We start from the raw sequence: 9,060 nt of genomic DNA, 5'->3' as shown, positions 1-9,060 counted from the left end.
TGTCCTCCACCAAACAATGCTAACCCTGGCCCAGACTGTCCTCCAGGAGCCTTCATCTGAGAAAAATGGTGGGAAAACGAAATCAAGAAATGGATTAGAAATAGCTCAAAACACACCTGAAGCCAAAGCGATCTTTTAAGCAGGAATGTACCAAGGGCCAGGGGGTGGGATGGGAGGTATGATCCTCCCCAAGTACAGGAAATAAGGAAGAGCACTGACTGTAGAGAATTTTAAAACAAACGATAATACTGCCTAGTCATCAGTCTCCATTTATCGTCACCACGAGTTAGCAATGCAAGAAACCAGGACTGGAACATGCCACGTCAAAGAAAATGTCTCAACCCTCCGAACCTACTGCCTCACCTGTCAGAACATGATGCCATCATTGACCTCAGAGAAGGGTGCAAGGAGTCTGAGTAAATATATTTTAAGCACTCATGCCAGCACCCGGCACACTGTAAATGGTCAATAACTGATGGATACATGCTACTGTTACTATTTGAACAAAGATTGTCACCAAAAGACTGGAAGAAGATAAATGGGCAGCATAGGATAAAGATTACTCATGTGACAAAGGATGTTAAATAAATGTCATTTAACTACAAGACAGCACGTGGTGGCTATTGGCATGGCAAATATCAAATTACAGCAGTCACAACAGAGAGAAAAATCTACCTCTCTAGTGTGTCATGTGGGTATCGATTAATAAGATCCCCACAGGAAGGTTTGTGTTTTCACCCAGACAAGGGCCAGCTGGAGGAAAGAAATGAGGGGCGAGGAGGAAGGAAGAAGAGGAAGAGAGAAATTTCTTTCACTGGTCCCCAAATTGGATCCCATAACCTCCAAGAGGATTAGGAGAGAGAACCAGTTGAAAGGAGCCCATAACAGAATTGGTGCAAAGCCTCTGAAATATCTCCAGCAATCCCACAGTGACAGAACTGTGGTTGCCAAGGGGCAGGGGGTGGGGGAGGGATGGATTGGGAGCTTGGGATTAGCAGATGTAAACTATTACATATAGAATAGATAAACAACAAGGTCCTACTGTATAGCACAGGGAACTATATTCAATATCCTGGGATAGGTACTTCCCTGGTGGTCCAGTGGTTAAGACTCCACACTCCCAATGCAGGGGGCCCAGGTTCGATCCCTGGTCAGGGAACTAGATCCCGCATGCCGCAACTAAGACCTGGCACAGCCAAATAAGTAAATAAATATTTTTTTTTTAAATCCTGGGATAAACCATAATGGAAAAGAATATGAAAAAGAATATATATATATAACTGAATCACTTTGCTGTACAGCAGAAATTAACACAACATTGTAAATCAACTACACTTCAATAAAATAAAATTTAAAAAAAAATAACCCCAAAGTGTAGTCTCTCTCCTCTTAGGAGAAGCTCCAAAAGGCAAGACAAAACATGGCCATGTAGGTCAGAGGTTTTTAATAAATTTCTAAGAGCAAGTACTGTAAAATGTAAACTCCTTTTAACAAAATCTAGACTTAGAAGACGGAAAGTCAACTATGCCAAAATATTAACTGAGTTACATCAGGGTAGTACAATGGGCAATTTTTATTTTCTCCTTTGTACTTTTTAAATCCTTTAAGAATTGAAACTATGTTACTTTTTGAATCAAAACTTAAACCTCAGTTTTTGTACTAATAAGTGATATATAAGAATTACCTGGGACCCCAGTGGTCCTCTTAGGTTAGATACGGTGGACCCTTTTTTGTTTTTTTTTGAGGAAAATGGGTCAGTTTCTTAAGATCCTAAATTGAAGTAGATGAAGGAAATGTTTTGGTTTTGTGATTAGTTCATTTGAAAATAAACGACATATTATGGAACACTGAGGGTTTAAAAATGGAGGTGGGGATGCAAAGGAGCAAAATATAGGACAAAGGAAATGCTTTATACTATCAGAAATAAAAGCTAAACCCCAATTAAAGTCATAAATCTTTAATCAAATAACATTGTAGACATAGGTCCAACCAAAATCTTGTTATAAGAAGGTTATAAATTAAGTTTTTGGAGCTGGGGGCACAATCTTTCTTCAGACCTGGGCTGCAGATTCCCTATCTTAATTCAAACCAGAGCTATGAAAAAAGGTAGAGATATAGTTATGTACTCAATTTATAAGTTGTTGCAAATAACTGCCATTTTCTAGAACGATCTCTGGGCTGCTATAATCCAAAGACCGTAAACACATTGGATGGCCAAGAAGGTGGGAAAAATACCTTCTGTATATAAACAGGTTTTAAGATTTTTAACTTGAAATTTGGGCCCATCTGATGAGGGACTGAGTAAAATTAAATACTTTTATGTAATGGGGGAAAAAAATAAAAGGAATAACTTCAAGGGGAATGTTTAACCTACCAAAAGAAACCAATGTACTCAAAATATGGTCCATTCCTGTGATTCTTATCAGTAAAGGATTCCTAGACTCCACCCAAACCTGCTGAATCAATTCTTGGAGAAGAGCTCCCAAATCTTCACTTTACCTCGTTTTCCAAGCAGTTCTTAGACACACTCTAGCTTGAAAACCTCTGATTTGTAAATATTAAGAGTGCGATAGTTCAACAGTTCATTCAAGATCTACTAAATAACTCTTCATTCACTTATTTGAAGTACTGACCCTACTACCTCTCTGAGATTATTTTCTGATTGGCCTTTTGCTAACCAGGCAAAGGCCACTCTGCATCAGCAGTAACTGACAATTTCTAAAACCAAGTGAATTTCTTAAAGCCACACACACAATAAGAACCCATGATACTCTTCCTGGTACACTGCAACTATTCGCCTGGGGTCATACATTCCTCTCCGGGTGTCCTCCTAAATTCAAGGACCTTTTATGATGAGGAATTAAATGTCTCTGACATACAGGGAGAAATTAATTAGCACGTACCAAATGAACAACTATTTCGTTCCTTGCATGAATTTATATTTTGCTTTTGTCACAGCCCAAAAAACCCGGAGAAAATCTCTGTAAAAATTAGTTATGCTCAACGGTTTCTGGTGGAGCTGTAGAGACTACCCCTTGGGCTGCTATTTGCAGTATTTACATTTTCTTTTTTTTTTTTTCTTTTACTGAATTATCAAGTGAAAATCCAATTGTTCCTAATGGCACTCACTCTGTGTGTTTCCCATTCCCGTATATGAGAAAGGGTTTATTATCCATTTGTAGTAATTAAGACACTGATGTTATATAGACCCATAAAATTCATTAAGCCAGTAAAGAGCTTTTCATCAAAATCACTGTAGCTAAATATTTATTTAAAAATAAAAACTAAATTAAAATTAAGAACTCCCATGACCAAAAAAAAATGCTTTCAGACAGTTTGGAAAGCAGTGGTGGGCATCCCTAACAGTTTCAAAGTACATAACTATATTTTCTTACAGAGTAGAAACAGCCCTAACCAGCAATCAATCATGGCTAGCTATAAAGAAATGAAGTAATTAACCATAAGGAAATAATTCAGCAAGATGCTAACAGTTTAATAACATTTAAGTATTTGCACTTAAGCATTATTGTTTCTAAATGGCTTCATAATTGTTTTAGATTTGCAAAAGGTGCTAACACGTGAACAAAAGAAAGCACAAGATAAGATGGATCTGGTAGGCCAGATGTGTTATTAAATACAAGAATAAGGTCTGCACGTCCTGGGTGGAATTGAGAACACAGGCCCTTTACAGAGCTGGTCTGTACAGCGCAAACTCAACAGCCCTCAGAAGCTTACACACTTCCCCAGCCAGGGGAAAAAGGAGGAAATCCAACAAATATCTTTTATGAAGAGAAAAATCTCATGTTGCCATCCTCCTGTCACGGGGGAAGTTCATTAAGAAAGCCAGAGCTGAGGAAGCAAAACATGTTGACTGGAATGTGTAAGAACTTCCCGCTGTGTGGCTAGGGGATAAAGCTTTTATTAGAAAGTCCTTTCTTTATATTTGAGGCACTACAAAAAGAGCCAAGAAGAAAGCTGTGGTTGCCCATTAGCAAAGGCTTCTGCCCACAGTGGAGGCTTTCTGTATTTCCATCCTCAACCACGAGAAGGAACAGGGTCTGTTTCCATTTTCCATCGAATACCAGAAGAGTGGTTCTCTCCCAGGACTCCAAGGATAGCTTCTCAGGGTGCCATGAGCTCTCTATAAACATTCTATTTTAGTCTCCTACCTTCATTTCGACGAAATCTTAAAAAATATCTGAAGGACTGAGAACTGCCATAGGGTTCTCCTTGGCAATCATGTGTATACTGGTACCAATTAGCATAACTTCCATGGACACGAGTTGATGAGAGAAACGACAGTGGTAGACTTTAGATGAAAATTATACTGATGCCAAGTAAAAGCCAACAAGACCCCGCTGTGTGCCCTAGGAGGAGAGGTGTCCTGGGAGCTTGAGCAGAGAGGCGTCTGGAGAGAAGGGAGTTGGCTGGTTTAGGGATGGACATCCACCAAATTCACACGCAGCCAGCACCCAGTAGTCAGGACCACCTCGTACTGCGAGCAGCAGTTTAATTTCAGCAAAACAACAGCATCCTTCACTTTCAATTAACATTGTTAATTTAAATGTCGTTGGTTATATAGTTTTATTCCTATGTGATTTGTAAATTTGTGTTGATTTTATACTTGTATAGCAGACGTGAGAGTTAACACCTAGAGTGTGGTTTCTCAGCCTGGGCACTACTGACATTCAGGGTGGATAAGTCTCTGCTGTGGGCGGTCCTGTGCATTGTAGGATGTTTAGCAGCATCCCTGGCCTCTACTCACTAGATGCCAGTAGCATCCTCCCTTAATTGCAGCCAAAAATCTGTCCAGACATTCCTGAAGGACAAAATGGTCCCTAGTTGAGAAACCAGCTGACCTAGAGTCTGAGTCAGGGTCCAAGCAGGAAAGAGAGGACACACTCAGACTGGGTAATGCAAGGGGAGTTTAATATGGAAACTGTTAATAAAAGTGTGGGGAGGGAGTAGGGAAAGACTTTTACCAACGGACTAAAGGGGCAAAATAAGACAGCAGCACATTGTAGGGGTGAGAGGGGAGGGGCTGGGGTTGAGGGGAAAGAGATGCTCAGCTAGGCCCCAGCTGTTCCAGCTGTCCCAGCCCAGGTGCCAGCCAGGAGGAGAGAATCCATGTTGACATCCAGCCCAGATAAGACCCCAGGTGCCTCCAGCCCCAGCTGTCATCAGGCTGCAACCACGCAAAAAACTCCAAGTGAGAATTGCCCACCTGAGTCAGTCCAACCACAGACCCATGAGAAATATCGATGGTAATATGCTGCTTTCTAACCCAGTAAATTTTAGAGTGGGTTATGCAGCAATAGGTAACCGGACTACAAGTAATCGAAATGTTAATCAACAGTTCCTAGGGTATATATTGAAGTTAATAAACACACACACACACGCAGCACACATCACCATCCACAATGAAATATCTTAAGAAAATTGCAGACAATATAACCACCCTGCCATATTCTCAATTTCTGAGTTTGAACCCATTTGGCTCCTTATGTCTGCTACACTTTCAGGACCTGGAAAGGTGTGACGCTGATTAGTTAGGACCCCAAACCATCCACAGGGGCCACATGTCTTCTCCCATGGGGCACTGGAGTGTCTGCCAGGTGTACAGGTGTGTTCCAAGTGTTGAAAGTGCCCATGGGGAATTGACGGGAGAACGTCTCTTGATCTCCTTTATGTTCAACTCTGTTAAAGGGATATCCAAGAGTTTGTAGAGAAATTGTTCCTTTTTTACTTGTTGCTCTACTCTCCGAGAATACAGAGAGAATCCAGTGAGGGCTGGATGCAGAGAGAAATCCAGATGGCGGACTTCACACCGTTATCTGACCGTGGAGCTTCCTCTAACAGGGTCGGGCTCTCCAGAGCTGGCTCCTTGTTTCATCAGGACGAATCATCCCCCAGGAAGGGCCTCAGTCCTCATGCAGATTGGCTTCCCAGGGTGCCCACTCCATCAGCATAGACATGGCCAGAGTTTGTGAATTCCTTAAACTCAACTAGAAGCCCCGCTCCGGATAAACGAAATGGTGAAGAATCCTGACAATCTAACAGATTAATCATTGTAACAGAATGACCCAGGAGTCTGAATTTAGTTTTTTAGCAAGAAGCTGACAGCTGCTTCTCTGCAGAGCAAGGTTAACAGCTCAAATGGCTCCAGGAGGGGGTGATATTCAAAATATTGAATATTTAACAACTGGCACTACCTGGGCACCCATGGGTTCAGAACAGTCCCCGTCAGCATCTATCAGCCCTGCCCACATGGCCCAGCAGGTGAAAGGAAGGAGCCCCCCACAGGGGGCTGTGGAAGAGCAAAGCTCGTGCTTGCCGTGTAGGGGAAGCTGCTATCAGCTCCACATAATGGCAGATGTGGGAATATAAGCCATCTGTTTTCAGATACACAGATTTTTCCCAGAGAGGCTACAATCAATTTCTTTATGAAATTTAAATATTGACAACTTGTCTGAAATTTTACCCAAAAAAAACCTCTTTACAGGCCAAACCAAATAAAGAAATGAATGTGTATGAGCTATGTGTGTCAATTCTTCGCTGCTGCTCCAAAGGCAGAGTCACACAGCACCTTGAAGCACACTGTCGTTATTTTCTATGTAGGGTAACGTAAGGAGCCTCTTCATATGCGGCCAAACTCCTAGGCTTTCACACTCTGAGAGGATGCAACTATTGGTCCCTTTTTTTTTTTTTTTAATTTTTATTTATTTATTTTTTTGGCTGCGTTGGGTCTTCATTGCTGTGTGCGGGCTTTCTCCAGTTGCGGAGAGCGGGGGCTACTCCTCCCTGCGGTGTGGGGGTTTCTCCTTGCGATGGCCTCTCCTATTGCTGAGCACAGGCTCCAGGCACACGGGCTTCAGTAGTTGTGGCTCACGGGCCCAGCTGTTCCGCGGCATGTGGTTTCTTCCCGGACCAGGGCTTGAACCGGTGTCCCCTGCATTGGCAGGCAGATTGTTAACCACTGCGCCACCAGGGAAGCCCCTGGTCCCTTTTTTTTTAAGTAATTAAAAAATAAATTTTATTCCAAGCAGAGTTGTACAACAAAGGAAGTAATACGTGATAAGATGCACGACATCATAAATAGAAAAATTGTGAATTACCTTTAAATTTCACAGTAATAAAACAAAGATATTGATATAACCAAAAGGTATAATTTAACTGAATTGCCAGGCTAGGAAGACTGGAAGTGTGTACATGAGCGTGTGTATGTATGTGGAAGGAGAGAGGAAGGAGAGAGTTAAAAAGTTAAATCCGAGGCAGACGTCGTGCCTCTCCGCAGCGTTGGCCTTGTTCTTCGCTTTTCTGTTTTTCTTTTCGCAGATGCCGCCCTGCCCTCATCAGCCTCTGGCCCGCCATCTCCTTGAGTCCTAACACCATGCCTTCAACTGAGTTGCAGAGTTCTGATGGAGAGATATTTGAAGTTGACGTTGAAACTGCAAAACAATCTGTGACTATTAAGACCATGTTGGAATATCTGGGAGTGGGTGATGAAGGAGATGATGATCCGTCCCCTTGCCAAACGTTAACACAGCAATATTAAAAGAGGTCGTTCAGGGGTGCACCGACCACAAGGATGATCCTCCTCCTCCTGAGGATGATGAGAACAAAGAAAAGCGAACAGATGACATCCCTGTTTGGGATCAAGATTTCCTGAAAGTTGACCAAGGAACACTTTTTGAGCTTATACGGGCAGCAAACTACTTAGACATCAAAGGTTTGCTTGATGTTACCTGCAAGACTGTTGCCAATATGATCAAGGGGAAAACTCCTGAGGAGATTAGAAAGACATTCAATATCAAAAATGATTTTATTGAAGAAGAGGAAGCCCAGGTACGCAAAGAGAACCAGTGGTGTGAGGAGAAGTGAAAGTTTGTGTCTCATGCTGTAACACTATAAGGACTGTTCCAAATACTAGTCGCACTGCTTTGTTTATAATTGTTAATATTAGAAAAACCGTCCACAAATGCAGCAGCAAATCAGTTGTATTAGCAGAATGTTGTCCTCATTGCATGTGTAGTTTCAGTACAGAGTCCAAACTTACGGCTCAGTTTCTTCTAGTATGATCAAAAGTTCTTTCTTCTTTGCTCTGAATACAATTGAACTGTGGGTTCTCTATAGAAAGTGGCATTTTGGGCTTTCCCTCTCTTTGTAAAGCAATTTCTGCCTAGTTTATTGTCCAGTTAACTTTACTTTAGTGACTTTTAAAAGTTGGCATTGTAAATAAAACAACTTGCAAAAAAAAAAAAAGTTAAATCCTCATCTTCTCTCACTCTTTTTTTTTTTTTTAATTGGTCCTTTAAGTTAGCAAAGCTGTTCCCTCCCCCTTGCTGTGAAGACCTCTAGAATAAGAAAAGTCAAATTAGCATCAAGTTCCAGGACCTTCCTGGGTAAAAATATTAAGGACATCTGCTTCCCCCAAATCAAACGTTTTAGAAAACCATCGGGGGCACTGAGAGGAGATGCCAAATAAGTCCTCCAAAGAGAGCTTCAAAAAGGTGGGAGAAGTCTGGGCTGCACTCCACACTCTACCAAGAGCAGGCTACCCTCCCATGGTGATTGTGCTTTGGGGATGGGTAACTGATCATGTGATGGGAACTCTAGAAATAGGAACATGGCAGCCTGGGCAGGGCCTGGACCAGCAAGGACATTATACGCTAGTGGACAAGCTGTGTCCATTGAACTGTGAGCCTTCACTTTCAACCGTGACACCTTCCACACTGGCCACCAAAAGCAATAGCCATTGTGGGCTCATCACATTCTCCCCCTTCTCTCCCAGCCTGCTGTTTTGAGGTACAGTCTTTCAGATCGAGTAAATCCATGAGCTGGACCATCTTTGTGGGCCTGTGACACTTGCACTCACGGAGGACCCCATATGCTCAGCTTACCTGGTTCAATGCTCATCTTGAACTGCTTAACTTTTGAACAAGAGGTCTTGCATTTGTATTCTGCGTGAGCCTACAAATTTTGTAACTGGTCCTGCCCCTGAGATTCTTGAATAATTGCAGAGGAACACTTTTGAAAAGGCGGCCTCAAGAAAATGATACA

At 42.1% G+C, this 9,060-nt stretch overlaps 1 pseudogene; it reads left to right on the top strand.

The window, feature by feature from the left end:
- The first annotated feature begins 7,390 nt into the window (after positions 1-7,390).
- On the top strand, positions 7,391-7,920 carry LOC133094802 (S-phase kinase-associated protein 1-like; annotated as a pseudogene).
- Positions 7,921-9,060: the final 1,140 nt, after the last annotated feature.

This window comes from Eubalaena glacialis, chromosome 7, assembly GCF_028564815.1.
Source record: "Eubalaena glacialis isolate mEubGla1 chromosome 7, mEubGla1.1.hap2.+ XY, whole genome shotgun sequence".
Lineage (NCBI taxonomy): Eukaryota > Metazoa > Chordata > Mammalia > Artiodactyla > Balaenidae > Eubalaena > Eubalaena glacialis.
This window is presented reverse-complemented; position numbering and strand designations above follow the sequence as displayed.